We start from the raw sequence: 17,295 nt of genomic DNA, 5'->3' as shown, positions 1-17,295 counted from the left end.
CGATTTGCATTTTAATGGAAGTAGTTTATAGACTTCTCCGCAGCCTTCAGAGTGCCACAAGTGGCATCATTAAGTGAGCTAAGCCGGATTAATGCTGATAGTAAAGTCAGATAATACAATAACAGAGGCCTCCATTCCATTTGCATTAGGTGAGGCGCGCGGGGCTGCCTGGTGGCTGGCGATAATTTGTAAGCGCGATATGTTGTACTTGAGAGGATAAGATTAAATTTAGTGGGTTTAACTGTCATCCCGGTAAGTCAATTACTTCATCTTTTCAGCCTTTGAATTTCTTTTATAAATAAAATAAATGGAATATTGAGCTGCTCTGCAGCCATTCCGAGCTCCATGAAGAAGAATTACACAGGCTGGGCCAAAAAAATAAAAGGCTTCGGATTCGGCTCCATAAACAAAATATAAACTCCATTCAGGTGCCAGCATGGCAGCCGCGCCGAAATATTGTCCATCTCTCATATCACAAGCATGACAGCTCCCATTGTGACTTTAGTTTCTCCATAATAGGAAATATTTATGTCGTGCCTGGGTCTTTTCTAGTTCTATCCCTCCTCTCGTGGGAGGCAAACACTCCAGTACAGAGCCATGCTTTTCTCTCCTTCCTCCTCCCTCCCCTGCTTCTTTTTGCCCAGCTCTAAATATTTAGTGTTGGGGGTGGGCGGTAAGAAAAGCTTCATGACCAGCTGACAGAAAGGGAAGGCTCCAGATTCCAAGCAAGGCTCAGATAAATGGAAGGGGGCAATTTCCTTCACACCTTCTCCCTCCCCCCTGCCCTGGGTGGAGGCCACGGACAGTGACTTCTGTGGCATAAAAAAGTTTAGCTCCCTGGCATTAGCAAGTGGGATCTTAATGGATGAGCTTCGACATCCTTATTTCTTTAAAGAAAGGCAATTTAAAAGAAGGATCATAAAGAAAATCAAGCTGCCGAACCTTTTCAGGAAGCACCAGTAAGTCATGTCTTAGAAGACCCCAACTCTGCTGTCTCCTCTAATGACAGATGAACGGACATTAGAAAATAGGCAAACTGTATGACTGCCATTCTTGATCTGGATGGATGGATGAATGAGTGAAAGACAGAGAGGAAGGGCCAAATCTTTGTCAAAACCCTTTAATACTGGTGGTTAAAGAGCTCAGCACAAGATGTACATTGCCTACCCATGGCCAGAAACAGGAATCCGGCCAAATTGTCTTGCCTATGTGCCTGCTGAGTGCCCAGATCTGTTCTAGGGGCTATCAAGTGAAGGAAAGGCGTAAAAGACTGCCCTTGAGCAGATTAGCTGCATATACGGATTGTGTTGTGTCCCCTGCAAAAAGATATTTTCAAGTCCTAGCTCCCAGTCACATGAATGTGATCCTACTTGGAATTAGGATCTTTGAAGATGTTAATTAGTTAAGATGAGACCAAATTGGAGTAGGGTGGACCCCAATCCAGTATGGCTGGTGTCCTTATAAGGACAGAGAAACAGACGGAGAGAAGGTGGCCATGTGCGGGGAGCAGAGACTGAGTTATGCCTCAAGCCAAAGAATGTCATGGGTAGACAGCAAGTCACCACCAAAACCCGGCAGACCTCAGAGGGAGCACGGCCCTGCTGAAACCTTGATTTGAACATCCTCCAGAACTGTGAGACAATCGATTTGTTTTAAGCTACCCTGTGGAGAGCCGCCTCCCGGGTCTGGCCTAGTGGACACGCTGCGGCCTGCTCTAGAGTTCCCCCCGCCCATCGAGTGAGCCAAGATGGCGCTCACATCCTGCTTCCGCAAATGACGCACGCGCCCACCAACCCTATCTTCCAATCACCTCTGTATACGTGGCACTAACCTATTGGGTTTGGGCACAGTATATAAGAAGTTACCCGGACAGGGTGGGTGGAGACGACCCATAGGGAGCCGTACCTGACGGCCGCATAGAGGTTGTTCCCCCGCGGGATATCTCTACCCGCGCGGAATTTGTAACAGAGCTTGCAAGCTTAGCTCCAGTAAAGGTCTGTGCTCACAACTGCAGCGTGTCTCGAACCCGTGTCTGTCACTTGAGTCGGTTTGTCTGCGTCTGTCTCTCTCTCCCTCCTGTTCCCTCCGCCGGCCGGGGATCAGAAGCTGAGCGAGACGGCGCCGGACACTACCCGCTTTGTGCTACTTTGTACAGCAGCCCCGGAAAACTGAGATCCCGCGTATACTTTGGAGAGACTCAGGAAAATATTTTTAAAAATCAATCTTTAAAAATTTGATCCCCACAACCAGGTACAGGTAAGAATTAGAGTAAAAAAGGCTCTCAGCTTCCTGCCCATTTTCCAGCCTCTTCTCCCACTCCTCTTCCACATAGAACTCAGCATACCATGCATCTGCAGAGGCTATTCTTTCTCCTTGGAGAGCCTTTCTCTTCTTTCTTCACCTGCTTACATTTTAACCTTCTCCAACACACAAGCCATGCATTTCCTCTTCTGAGAACCTTCCCCAGGCCACGCAAACAAACAGATAATGGCTCTTTCTCCATGCAACTCTGACACAATACCCCTTGCATTCTTCTGCAAATACTTATTGACATGCTGCTTCTCCCACCAAGTGCTGAGTGCCTCTAGAAGGTCACGTGGTTCTCACTCATCCATTCATTTCTTCATTCTGTCATCCGTCAAGTACTGAGTGTGGTACTGGAGTCCTGTGCCAAGTGCTGGGGACACAAAGATTAACAAGACGCTGTTCTTGCCCTCAAAGAGCCGAGTCTCCGAGGTGAAGCAGGCCTGGTAACGATTATGATACCAGGTACAGATCTCTGTTTCCCCTACTGTTCAGCAACGTGGCCTCCAACAGATGCTAAACAAATGCTGGTCCATTAAATGAAATTTCCATGACACAGGGAGATTTAGCTTGAGAGATGCCAGAAATCCATAGCCTTAAAGTTATGTGATGTGCCTACTACCACATCTTTCTCTGCACTGTTTTTTTGTGTTTATCCCTCCCCACGGCAAGGACACTGTCAAGTATTTCAGCAAAAGAACTCGAATAACCTCCCAGAAGGGGTAAGGAGGCGTAAGAAGGAAAAAAACAAAACAAAACAAAACAAAAACTAAAATCATCTTAGATTAAGCGGAGCTGCTCAAGTATGTCCTGAAACCTCCTGGCCTGGCAGAGAGGCTCTCTCCTCTAAATGCAACACTCACTCCAAACAGAAATTTTCCTATCATGCATTCATTCACACTTTCAGTGCATTCTGACCTCCTACTATGTGCCGGGCACTATATTTTGTTAAATGCTTCAGGGGACCATAAAAATGAATCCTGTGCCATCTTCAATCAGCTCAAAATTATATTGTGGACTGGTGGTGTGGAGCGGCAGACAAGTACAGGGTCCATTATCAAGCAGTTGTGAATGAAAACAACCAATCCCCCCCGTATTTTGATTCATTACCCCAGTCAACAGTTAAAAATTTGCAAGTAGACTATTACTACTAATAATAATAACAATTATGTTTGGTAAATATTGTAGATTAAAATGTTAAGAAGATAAATCCTTTATCTCCTTTGTTAAGTGCCAGGCGGTTCCTTTGCCCACCCCCAGCCCCAGAAAGGCTCGCCTGCCGATAGAGGGCGCTGTTGAGAAGACTTTGCCGGGACAGAAAATGAGAGATGTGCGTGTGGGCGCATGCGCGTGGCTTTCTCTGACTTCGTGCCAAAGCCAAAGATATAAATGACTTTTAGATTACCCCTTGTTTTGTAGAACCCACGCTTCTGCCCTTCACTAGTGCAGATAATCGAGAGTTCACTGTACTGTGATTAATTATACGGCCAGGGCTAAGAGCCAACAGTCATCAAGCGCTGGGAGTTTCAGGCACGAGCTGTTTGTTTACCCTTTGCACTTGAAGAGGTCCAAAGATTTTGTTTGTCTGCTTGTATGATTATTTAATTTTTATCTAATGTCTATCGAGTGCCCACTTCTGAGCCAGACATTCTACTAAGTCCTTTTATATGCATCCTCTCATTCCATCCTCACAGCAACTATACGTGGTGGATACTCACTACCCTCATTTCAGAGCTGAGAAAACAGCAGGTTAGAGAAGGTAAGTGACTCTCCCAAGGTCACGCAGCTAAGAAGGGCTGGAGCCAGGCTGTCTGTACATATTTTATAAATTATTACTAGTGACCTGATGAGCAATTTTGATTAATTTGTGGAAGAATCACTGAGATTCAATGTATAACTTTGCTTTCACTAATTGCTCTAATAATTTCCTTTTCGTGATTTCAGCACAGAATTCAAAACACCTGGCAGGATTCCGCATAACTTTTTCCTGAGACCATGAGAGTGCAGTAAAAGATATTCTAAAGTTTCAAAGCCATGCTGACAGCTTACACCTTGCAGGTGAGTCCTGAAGTGGTGGTTGGGATGGCAGAGGTGGTAGCACCATGCCTTCAAGTGTTTTTTGCCTTCAGGAAAAGAGAAAGAAGAGGCACAAGCAGTTGTTCCCTGTGTAATACATGCCGAGATGCTATACATGCATGGCCTCTTTTAATCATCACACTCCTGAGAGTTAACACTTGGGGGCATGAGACGTAAAGTCGGCCCAAACAGGTCTAGAGACTGGCTTCAGAGTTCATATCCTTCCCAGCTCCCCTGAAAGGTAAAATTACAAACTATACTACAGAAATGCAACATCAGACAACTTGATAAGATTTCACCCTGCGTCTGTGCGATTCTAACACATTTGGGGCCAAATTTGCTTCCAGGTCATTATCCTTGAGAATAATCATGACCATCAGCCCTTTCTGTGACAAGGACTCTCCATACTTAGTCAATTCGTTTGAAAAATTGCATTTTTCGCTCCAGTCCTTAACATCACTCATGTCTTGTTTCTAATGCCACCATTTCTTTCTTTCTTTCTTTTTTGTTTCAGCACTATTCCTGTTAAACTCTTTCTAGGTGTGCTTTTAGTCATCCCACTTTTCCTGTTATCAAGGGCAGCTTCTTCAGTTCCTCTATAGACGTGTTCTCCTAGATGCTCTTTGATTCCCACTCCCCAATGCTTTCTACCACGAGTTTGCCTGCATATTTAACCTATGTTCTTCCTATTACAGATTTCTTTCTTTTTAGAATTTATTTTCTTCCAACAAATGAAAATGACTTGGTCAGCATATCCCATGTTACACAGTCCTTCACGGGCTTGATTAGCTTACTTACAGAGCTATGTTTTACTAATTTATTTTTACATTTTCACCAGAAAGAATGTGCCAAAGGAAAACAGACTTCAAATAGAATTCATCATTTCAAAGCACGGTTCCATAACCAATTTGACTTCCAGTTGTTTTATTATTCCAATTAATCTCTTTAAACCCCTTAACGAGTTGGCATTTACATTTTTCATTTCCATCGTTAAGAACATTCTTCTAATAATAATATTTCCTCATGCCTACGCTATTTCTGGGTTTGATTCTGTGATACGTGGAAGCGCTAATCAGAAACCTGAGCCTGAGTGTTCTTACAGATATCAGTGTCCCATTTTCTCTAAAATTAGCAATGTCACGCAAGCTTTCAGATGCTGTAATTACAACCGCAACAGAGCAGAAAAGCTCCCAACAGCCACCCAGGCTCTGGCGGCTCCAAGATCAGCCCGCCCCATCTGGAAACTCAAGTCTTCCTCCTTCTATATCTCTGGCTTTCAAAAACGTTCCTTTCAACCCTGAGCCCCCTGCTCTGAACCCCCAATACAATCCAAGTTTGGATTCCAAATCTGCCGTAAGCTTCTCTCTGACCATCTGTGCATGTTAGCGTTTGGCCCTACGTTGGCTTTCTGTCTGAGACCCCAGGTCACAAGTCATGCAGTTGTTAGACTGCATTGACAGGAAAAAGGCCAGTTTCAGTCTTGTGGGGGAAGAAGGGGACAGCTGTCTGCATGGATGATATGAGGTATCTTTGCCTTGGACCAAAAGCAGTGGAGTAGCAGCTATTGTCCCCCTGCTTCCCAGAGCCTCAATCCAGGGGCTCTCAGACAAATGCATGGCCTCTTCCTTCACTGAAAATTCTTCTACTATCCTGCCTTCTCTCCTAGGCAGGGAACAATGCTGGGCAGCCAGGAGGAAACCTTTGCCCCTTTCCCCTCAGTTCTTGCCCCATTTACTCCTCTTTCAATGAGAGTGTGGCTTATCAGCTTGTGAGCTGATGGCCCAACTTCCCTCCAGGTCCCCCCACAAGAATATAAGCCCCGTGCAAATGTGAGTTCAATGATGTCAGATACCATGTCTTACTCAATACTGTATGTACCCCAGAACCCAGCACATATCTGGAAATATCATATGCACTTGATAAATATTTGTTGAATGAATAAATGAACTTTATAAATGAGGACAATACCTACTTCTCCCAGAGAGTTGTGAAGGGGTACGTGTAAGGATTACATAAGATAATCTTGGGGGTGCAAGGGTAGTTCAGTGGTAGAATTCTCGCCTGTCATGTTGGAGACCCGGGTTTGATTCCCAGCCCATGCACTTCTCAAAAGAAACCAACACAAACCAACAAACAGCAAAAAGAAAATTCAACAAATGGTGCTGTAATAACGGGATACTCACATGGAAAAAGAATGAAACGTGTCCCTGCCATACAGCATATATATATATATATATATATATATATATATATATATAAAAGACCCGTGCCTCTCTGCTTGCTCTCTTGGATCCCTCACTCTGGGAAAATCAGGTCCCAGCTCACGAGAGGAGGCTTGCCTGATGAGGACTGGAGGCCACCATCCAATAGCCAAAGAGGCGTTGCTTGCCTGTGCCAGCTGCCACCTAACCGAGCTTAGAAGTGAGTCCTGCAGCCCTGGACAACATCTGGTCTGCAGCTTCATATGTGGACACGAGCCAGAGCCACTCAGCTAAACTGCTTCCGAATGCCTGACCCACAGGACTCTGGGAGATAATAAATGTTTGTTGTCGTGAGCTACTAAGTTTGTGGTAATTTGTAATGCAGAAATAGGTAACTAATACAGCCTGATGAACCCTCCTGCCAAGAGGCCCATGCAAGAACCTGGACTTGTAACTCCTTTGTTTACTCCAGCAGGTTCGGTCCTAGGTCTGCTGGTTCAGGTGCTGGTGGGGAGCCACTCTATTCCTTGCTCCTCTTCAGAGTAGCACATCTGTCCCTCTCCTCCCAGTTTTTTTCTCAGCTCTATTTAGCAGCATCAGCTTTCACTGTGATGCAAGTTTATGCCCCTGTGTTGGGGATTGAATCATGTTCTCCACTAAAGGCATGTGCAGGTCCCAACCCCTGGTCTCGTGGGTGTGAATTCATTTGTCAACAGAATCTTTGAAGGTGTTATTAGCTAAGGTGTGGTCAGAATGAATGAGAGTAGTCTGTCATCCAACATGGCTGAGATCTTATAAACAAAGGAAATGGACGCAAAAGGAGAAACCACAGGGAGAAATCAGAAGTTGGAAGTCAACAGAAACCTATACAGAAAGGAGAAGACGCTACCATGTGCACTGCCACGTTGTGGGAAAGCCAGGGAACCCCAGAGATTGCTGGCCAACCAGAAGATACCAACCCAGGAAGGAAGCAAGCCTCCTAGCCTCTGAGCCATGAGCCAGTAAATTCCTGTTGTTAAGCCAACCCATTGTGTGGTATTTGTTTTCACAGGTAGGAAACTAACACAGCCTGTCTCTGTTTTTGTCTCCACAGTCAGCCTTAACAGAGATCGAAGTGCCCACAGGCCAGATAGGACCCTAACTTGTGCTTTATTTGACAAGCATTTTGTTTTGTTCTGTTTTCTCTTTTTTTCTTAATAAAGAAATTGTGGGTTTATGAAATAATCATGCATAAAATACAGGATTCCCATATACCACCCTATTATTAACAAGGATATTTTTTATTAAACATGTAAAAATAACCATGAAAGAAAATTAAAAGGTATTAGAGGGTGGTACAACAATGGTTCAGTGGCAGAATTCTCTTCTGCCATTCCGGAGACCTGGGTTCAATTTTTGGAGCCTACCCATGCAAAAAATAAAAAGGTATTAGAACACAACAAGAACGACAAAGCTAGAAAGGAGATAACAGCACAATAAAGATTTCAACAAACTTTTAGAGGCAGACAGAAGAATGATAACTGACTTAGCCTAGTAAAGGAAGAGCTTCTTGGGTATCCACAGAACATTTTGAACCTTCCTCAGTAAGCTAAACATAGAACTATCATATGACTCAGCAATTCAAGTTCATGTATATACCCCAAATAATTGAAAACATATGTTTAAACAAAAATTTGTACAATAATGTTCATAGCAATATTATTCATAATAGCCAAAAGGTGAAAACAACCAAATGTCCATCAACGGATGGATAAATAAAATGTGTTGTAACCATACAGTGGACTATTATTCAGCCATATGAAAGAATGAAGTACTGATAGATACTACAACATGGATGAATCTTCAAAACATGCTAAGTGAAAGAAGCGAGACACAAAAGGCCATATATTGTATGGTTCCATTTATATGAAATATCCAGAATAAGGCAAATTCATCAAGATGGAAAGCAGATAAGTGGTTTACTGAGGTTGCAAGGAGAGGATGATGGGAAATGACTACAAATGGGGTTTCCATATAGTAGCGATAAAAAAGTTTTCAAACTAGATAATGGTGATGGTTGCACAATGTGTGAATATGCCATAAAAGCCCACTAAATTGTACACATTAAAGTGGTTAAAATGTGGGCCCAATTTTTAAAAGTGGGTCCAATTTGCTCTGAATACCCCATGCAAAGGCTCAGGGATTGTGGAACAAGAAATCTCATAAAGAAGACACTAGGTGAAAGGGTGAAAATAGGGTAATTGGTTGGATAATTGCACATAAACTAGTTAGAGCTTCTGCCCTCCAAACACTCTGAGCACCCTGGCAATAGCCCCTCTCCTCAAGCCCTGTGGTAGGTAGCAATGGCTTCCTCTTTGGGTGAATTGAATCTGAGAATCTCCATGACACAAGCACAGTTCTGTATTAGGGACAATGGAACATGGGCATGAAACAAGGAAATTGAGTGAGAATTTGTCTACTGATGAGTATACCCTGTTTGCAGAATGCCAATAGCTTGGCTTATAAATACAAGGCAGGAGATTGGAGGGCTGATCTTGAACTAAATTAAATGGTCCCATGAAAAAGATAGAAAGACTGACATTAAGGTTCTCCCAAAGAAAATGTTGGCTACATTTTCTGCCTGACAGAGAAGCCCACCATTTAACAAGTCCTATTGATACATAGAGCTTCCAACTAATTTTTAGTGCCCTAATCCTAAAAATGCATAGACGATTAAGGATCACTAGTAATTTGAGAAAAATCATCAATAGAAAAGACAGATATCAAGACAGATTGAAGAAAGGGAATCGGAAGAAGTAGAGAAAATTCAGGGTTCAGAAGAAAGCTTTTAAAAATATAAATCAGTAACTTAGAGGAATAAGAGAAGATATGAAACAAGAATAGGACACTGCTAATAGAAATGACAGCAATGGCAAGGGAACAACCAGAGAATGAGAAAGTAGACCTCAAAATCAAAATTAGAATAACCAAAATAAAAACTTCATGAAGGATTCTATCGGTCATGGCTCACACAGAGGAGAACCACTATGAATGTTATGGAATAAGACATTTTTTAAAGGAATTTAGGTATTATATAATTATGGGAGGAATTGGAGAAGAAAAGGTTCTAAAGGGGAGTTAGAGGATCCAGGAAGAGTTCGTAAGCAGATCTTCTGAAACACAAGTGATGCTGGAAACTCGTGCTGCTGGAGTAACACTATGAAATGTTATGGGTGTAGAAGTCCATGGAAGGTTGTTTCCTTTTCATACCTCCTACTTCTTTCATACCTCATACTTTCAATGAGTTTGTAGCCAAATAAGTGGTAGTGGGGCTTGAAGTCACTGCTATCCATGGAAGAAGAGCTGGACACAGAGAGTAGGTGGATTAGGAATGAAGGACCTGCTGGAACATCTGAGTTAGTCTGTGACCACCTTACCATGATGAGCTCCAGCATGTAATATCTGCTATTTCAAGTCCATCTCCCAAAGCTTAACATAAATTTCTCTTTTGGCCAGCTATAACTCAAAAACATACAGAGAAGGTGATTTGGAGAAGACATAATCCCAGTATAGTCAATTCAACATGGTACAAAATCATCACTGTGGAACTACTCATGGAAGGGGGTTCTGTTAAATGTAGTCCCAGGTTAACCAAGCTAAAAAAGTGCAAAATCACCAAGATATCAGGGAATTGAACAGAAATAGACAAATAGATCATGAGAAAACAGGAAAGTTTAAAAGTTTGAGTTAGTCCAATAGGTCTGTTCTAGTTTGCTAGTTGCCAGCATGCAACACACCAGAGACAGATTGGCTTTTAATAAAGGGGGATTTATTTCATTAGTTCTTCAGAGGAAAGGCAGCTAACTTTCATCTGAGGTTCTTTCTTATGTGGGAAAGCACAGGGTGATCTCTGCTGGCCTTCTCTCCAGGCCTCTGGGTTTCAACAACTTTCCCCAGGGTGATTCCTTTTTCTGCATCTCCAAAGGCCTGGGCTGAGCTGTGAACGCTGAGATGAGGTATGCCAAGTTGCTTGGGCTGTGCTACGTTGAGCTCTCTCATTTAAGCAACAGCCAATTAAATAAAACATCATTCATTGCAGCAGGCATGCCTCCTAGCCGACTGCAGATGTAATCAATAACAGATGAGGTTCACGTACCATTGGCTCATGTCCACAGCAACAGAACTTGGTGCCTCCACCTGGCCAAGTCGACAACTGAATCTAACTACCATAAGGTCCAAAATTCAAATGAAAGAAATTATTGAAAAAGAGGACAAGTAAACCACAAGAAAGGAAATTATCCAACAATTGAAGATAATACCCCAGAATTGAAGGGAATTAGTGCCTAAACTGAAAAGTCTCATCAGGCATCTAATGCAATGAATGCAAAGAGAGCCAAGGCTCATAAATATGAAATTTCAGATCAACATGGGTAAAAACAAAACACCAAAAGTCTCTAGGGAGAAAAAAAACAGGTCACACAAAAGGGAGTAGGAATTAGAAAGTGCTACCATTCTCAAAGACAACATTGGAAATTATAGGACAGTGGGACAATGTCTTCAATATTCTGAGGAAAATTATCCTGAGTTTTCAACCAAAAATTCTAGACCTAGTCAAAATAATCAAGTGTATGCATAGAATAAAGACATTTTCAAACAAGTTAGGACAAAAAAAATTCTCCTCATGCATCCTTTCTGGGAAAGTTACTGGAGTGTATATGTACTACACAAAAACAAAATATGAAATAACTCAAGAGGGCAGCTATTAAAAACACTGAAAAAGAGATCAGACTTCAATTAGAGATATGAATGAAGCTGATCTGGGTAGGACTAAGGTAAATCAGAATACAGAGTACAGGATGATATTGACTGTATTTTAAAATTTCAACTTCTGTGTGAGACCAAAGAAAGAGACGTTTATTTGGTGCAAAATTTATATTTTTGGTAGCACACTATCCAATTTGACCTGTGTGGTCAGCTTATTTGAACACCATAACTACATGGAACCTTGAATAGGGTGTAAGATATTGTTGGTCTATATAGGTTAGTTTGATAACCCTATACATCCCAGAGTAAGTTGGGCAGAAGATAAAAAAGTATTTGCAAAGTCCCCTTGAGGGACTACGGAAAAAAATTGGAAATATTAAAATTCCCCATCTGGGGAAGACTTGATATTTTTGCAAGCATTGGGGACTGCCAATTTGATAGGGCAGGCCCTCAATCTTGGGGTTTGCCTTTATGAAACTTATTCCTGTAAAGGAGGAGCTAATCCTACTTATGATTATGCCTAAGCCTCACCCCCAGAGAACCTTTTTTGTTGGTCGGATATGGCCTCTGTCTCTAAGTCAACTCTGCAAGTGAACTCACTGCTGTTCCCTTTTTGTGGAACATGACTCCCAGGTGTGTAAATCTCCTTGGCAACATGGGAGAGAACTCCCAGGGATGAGCCTGACCCTGGCATTGGGGAATTGAGAAAGCTTTCATGCCAAAAAGTAGGGAGAGAAATGAAACAAAATAAAGTTTCAGTAGCTGAGAGATTTCAGATAGAGCCAAGAGTTCATTCTAGAGGTTATCCTTATACAATATATAGATATCCCTTCTCAGTTTTTGGTGTATTCGAGTAGCTAGAGGGAAATACCTGGTACTGTAATCCAATAGTCTTGATTCCTGAAAATGATTGTATAACTATATAGCTTTTATGGTGTGGCCATGTGATTGTGACTGACACTTTCTTTATAAAGGGTATGGACAGATGAGTAAGAAAATAAAGACAAAAATAAATAAATAATAGGGGTATGGGGGTGTGTTAGTTTACAAGCTGCCTGATTGTGATATACCAGAACTGGAACAGCTTCTAAAAGGGGGAATTTAATAAGTTACAAGTTTACAGTTTTAAGCCTATAAAAATGTCCAAACTAAGGCATCCACAAAAAGAAACCTTAATTTAAGAAAGGCTGAAGGATCAGGAATACCTCTGTCAGCTGGGAAGTTTCATGGCTGGCATCTGCTGGCCCCTTGCTCCTGAGCTCCATTTTTTTCAGCCTCTGCTCCTGTGGAAGTTCCTCACTTTGCTTCTCTTGGGCTGGCTTTCGTCTTTTGGCTTCTCTTGGCTCTCTCCAGATTCTGGCTTGCTTGACATCTTATGGGAAGGCACATAGCAATGTTTGCTGAGCTCCAAGAGTCTCTGAACATCCAGATCCCTCTCTGTAAGCTCTGAGGCTTCTGTTGTTTCTGACTCTCTCCAAAATCATTCCTCTTTTAAAGGATTCCAGTAAACTAATCAAGACCCTCCTGGAATGGATGGAGTCACATCTCCGTCTAATCAAAAGGTCATACCCACAATTGGGTGTGTCACATCTCCATGGAGATAACCTAATCAAAAGTTTCCAACTATGGTATTGAATCAGGATTAAGAGAAGCAGCTGCCTCCACATGAATTAAAACACAGCTTTTCTGGGGCACATAATACTTTCAAACTAGCACATGGGCAATGGGATGTTTTGGGTGCTCTTTTTTACTTTTATTTTTTATTTTATTCATATTTTTATATTTTGGAGTAACAAATGCTCAGAAACCAATTGTGATGATGAATCTACAGCTATATGATGATACTGTGAATCATCGATTGTACACTTCGGGTGATTATATGGTATGTGAATATATATCAATAAAATTGCATTAAATAAAAAGAAATAGTATCAGTATCAGAAGAAACAGTTAAAAAAATTACTGTAGATGGGGAAAGTGGGCAGGCACATTCTGCATTTTTATTATCAACTGTTAATACTTTTAGAATTTTCTTTAACTGTTGGATTAAATATGCATAAATATTAATTTAATTAGAATATTTTAATGGAATGCTTACATAAAAATCCATACTTCTATGTTGGGCAACAATTTCTGGAGCTGAGTAAGGACATGTGCCCTCTACTTTGCTTTAGTCCCCACCACTCCCACATGTATGCCTACTTCATATCCAGGCCCTTTAATGATCCAATTTGGGGACTTCTGCTCTAGATGTGGGGAAATACATGTAAAGTAAATCAAGAAGGAGGAAGGAAAATATCTGAAGGAATGGGGCAGCCTTAACTAGCTGAACAGATAATAAGGAAAAGAATGAAAGAACAGGATACTCTCGGGACTCTCAGGAAAGGAAATTAGTTCTGGCAGGGACTGGAAAGGAGGGCAGCCAAGAAGTAAAAGAGACCTGGGTGTGAAGTGCATCTGAGGAGGAAAGCATAATCTGCTCCAGAGGGGCAGAGTGGTAAGTAACATGTATAGAGTAAGTGTGGATCATAGGATGTCGAATCGAGGGAGTCAGATCCAAGACAACTAGCAACAGGTCTGGAGTAGAGTTTAAACTTGGCAAAGCAAAGGGGTCCCAGATGCAGGCTCTTGATAATCCAGAGGGGGATGCTGAGCCTTTGCCCTTTTTGTCTGCTGCCCCATGGCATGAGTCAGGTCAACCTGCTTAATGGCCAGGCTAAACAATGGTCAATGACAACCTCCAATGAAAATGTAGCCCCTGCTAGGCTATCTCGGATAAATGGCCAGCTTTTACTTTTATTGAATCTTCATTTACAGACCACATCTCTCTTTCTTACGAGGTAGGAAGGCCAGGAGCTGAGTAAGATCCCAGATGTCTGAAGCATGCAAAGCATTCCCCAGCCTTGAGAGTTGCTTGGAAGGGGCGGCACTGGGTGGGCCTCACAGACCAGATGTCCTGGAGGCCCCTGTGTGAAGATTTCAGCCTCATCCGAAAGCCCTCTGGGAGCCGGGGTCTGCTTTAAAGCATCTTCTCCTCCGAAAGTGACATGGAGCCATCATTTTCTGCTCTTGGCAGCAGCACAAACCTTTCACTTAGACCTGATGTACTGTGTGAAAACAGGAGTGTGCAGGCCATTCATTCCCAGCCCTGTCAGCCAGGAGAGCAGCGTTTCCCTCAGGACCCATCAGGAGGGAAATTGTAGGTTCCGTTCACCAAATAGAACCCAGTCCCCAGTCTTAAGCTGTAGCCCCCAACCCTTTCTGCATGGGATTGGCTTCTCCCCTCTTTGACACTGCCTGGTATATTCTTCTCTGGCCCCTGATATAACCAAATTCACAGGGGATGATACCACTCTGTGACACATGGTGAGACTGGGTCTAATTATCTGCAGAATCTCCAGCCTTGTTGTTACCAAGTGAGAGTAGCCAACCAGGCTGTAACAGACAGTCCTTAGCAGGGCTGAGGGCAACGGGGACCCCACCATGCAGCTAAGTACTTTCACAGGGTTTCTTTGGGGGAAGGCGTTGCTCAGAAAATGTTGCAATCCATATTTTTTCCAGATGTGAGGGTGAGCTGGCTCCAATATCTGCCACCCAATACATATTTGTAATGCTTTATGGCACTTTTTGTTTACAAGTCTGACCTTCCCCATTGGATGGCCAGCCCCTCAAGGGCTGAGATCATGTTTTAGTCTGAGCATATGGTAAGCAAGGAAAAGCTTGTAGAATAAATGGGCCATGCTTGTTAATTGATTTATTAAGTGTAGCAATGGTCAGGGTTTCCGGGGAAAAGAGCCGAATGTGCATTCCATCCTGAAGATCCTGGGGTATTGGGTTGGGATTCCAGGGTCACCCTCTTCTACCCTCCTCTTGGCCTCCTGAGGATTTGGAAGCTGCACAATTTGGATTCCAAGATTTTGAGATTTGGTTGAAATTTGAAAAAAAAAAAAAAAAAAGGAGAAGGTTCAATGGGAAGAGGCAAAATGATTGAGCACCTACTGAATGTGATGCATTGCACTGGGCGCTTTTGTTTCTGTGAAATCTGTTATTGTTTCTGTCTAGATGGGGAGAGCAAGGCTGAGAAAATAACTTTTCCATGTGAAGGGACAGCAGCGGTGATTAGCAATGGCCTCTTCTTGCCAGTGCCATGGTCATTCCTGCTCTCTTTTAGGCAGTGGTGCTGGCCATGGTGCCACCAGGTGGGGTCACCATGGTGAGGAAAGTTGATGCCAACTAGAGGAAGTATCTGGGAACTGGTATGTGATATACTAGGAGTACTTGGGGAAGGGACAAAGAAAGTCTTAAGCTCCCTATAAAAACACTGGTTGGGGTCCCTTAAGTAAAAAACAGCTGGGATTATTGCCTGCATCCTGATTGTGTCCGAAGACTACCATGACTTCAAGGAGTAAGGGTCTACATGCACATGAGCAGAACCACACATTCCATTACAAATGAAAGGCTCCTGGTTCTGGAGTGCCATTCTTTTCACCTGAGCAACCAGACCAGAAGAGATCTGCAATGTCATTAGGAAGTAAATAGATCCTTGCCTGGACCCTGAATTGGTCCTGGTGTACCATGAGACCACACTTTATCTCCCAACCATATTCAGCAGTTTTCCCAATTCTTCTTCAGGGAAGCATCCAGAAACCTTCCCAAGCTTCCAAATTTGTGACTATGGAAATTTTATCTGACCTGCTTTTTCCTGAATCACATTTCCGACTAGAGCCACGTATTTCCCATACACAACCAAACATCCACCCCTTTACAACCTGAACTAAAACCGTAGGCCACAATAAATGGACATTCTTCAAAGAAACACTGAGTTTGCTTTTTCTGGTTCCAAAGAATGACACTTCATAATCAGTATATGTGCTGGTTTGAAAGGATTGTGTGTCCTAGAAAAGCCATGTTTAATCTTGATCCGATCTTGTGGGAGGAACGAACTCTTTTAATCCCTACTCAGTTCTACAGGTTGGAAGCTTGATGAGGTTATCTCCACAGAGATGTGGCTCAGCCAATTCTGGGTATTAACCTTGGATTAGAAGGAGATGTGACTCCGCCTATTCCAGGTGGGTCTTGATTAGTTTACTGGAATCCTTTAAAGGAGGAAACATTTTGGAGAGAGCCATGAGAACCACAGTAGCCCAGACCTTTGGAGATGAAGAAGGGAAATGCCCCTGGGGGAGCTTCATGAAACAAAAAGACTGGAGAGAAAGCTAGCAGACATCACCATATTCGTCTTTTTGCTTGAGAGAAACCCTGAACTTCACTGGCCTTACTTGAGTGAAGGTAACCTCTTGATGGTGCCTTAATTTGTACATTTTTATAGACTTTCTCTAATTGGAACATTTTCACAGCCACAGAACTGTAAACTTACAACATAATAAATTCTCCCTTTTTAAAAGCTGCTCCATTTCTGGTATGTTGCATTCTAGCAGCTAGCAAACAAGGAAAGTAGTGAACTACATAGTCCTGCTGAAATCTGGGGGCTCCATGGTTAGCTAGAGCCCCTAACTAACTCCTCAAACCAGTGACTATGATACAAATCTATCTCAGGATATTGATAAATTCTTCCATGTCATAGACCTTCCAGGCCACCCTCCTCCCCCACTAATTATCAAAACAGTTAACATTAAATCTGATACTTTCAAGGGTCAAAGTCAGAGGCTACAAACTGGGAGCTCATAAGCTTTGTCCATTTACTGACGTTTTGCTTGGCCAGCACAATATTTAGAAACATTGGCTTGGTTGTGACCACTGGTTTCTTTTGAAAATTTGGAAGATTTGGCCCTAGTACTTGACCCTAATCAGCGGGAGGTATGAGATGTCAGCTGCCCTTTTAGGTGAACAATACACCTTCTGAGATCTGTGCTTCTAACGATTCCCATTCATCTTACAGCCCTTACTTCTCTTATTTACCTGACCTGCCTGCCCTTGGTGGGCTTTCAAGATTTTGAGCCCTCATCAGTTC

General features: G+C 42.6%; 1 long non-coding RNA gene across 2 annotated transcripts; it reads left to right on the top strand.

The window, feature by feature from the left end:
* The first annotated feature begins 582 nt into the window (after positions 1-582).
* On the top strand, positions 583-6,889 carry LOC143676236 (uncharacterized). Of its 2 annotated transcripts, none has more exons than XR_013171941.1 (3): positions 583-959; positions 4,249-4,362; positions 6,694-6,889. It is a non-coding gene; the product is annotated as an uncharacterized LOC143676236 (long non-coding RNA). The 2 variants fall into 2 exon arrangements; XR_013171942.1 differs by lacking the exon at positions 6,694-6,889 and adding an exon at positions 4,434-4,592.
* The last annotated feature ends 10,406 nt before the right edge of the window (positions 6,890-17,295 follow it).

Source organism: Tamandua tetradactyla, chromosome 3, assembly GCF_023851605.1.
Source record: "Tamandua tetradactyla isolate mTamTet1 chromosome 3, mTamTet1.pri, whole genome shotgun sequence".
NCBI classification, from domain to species: domain Eukaryota; kingdom Metazoa; phylum Chordata; class Mammalia; order Pilosa; family Myrmecophagidae; genus Tamandua; species Tamandua tetradactyla.
Note: the sequence above shows the minus strand (reverse complement) of the source record. Positions and strands in the feature narration are given on the sequence as shown.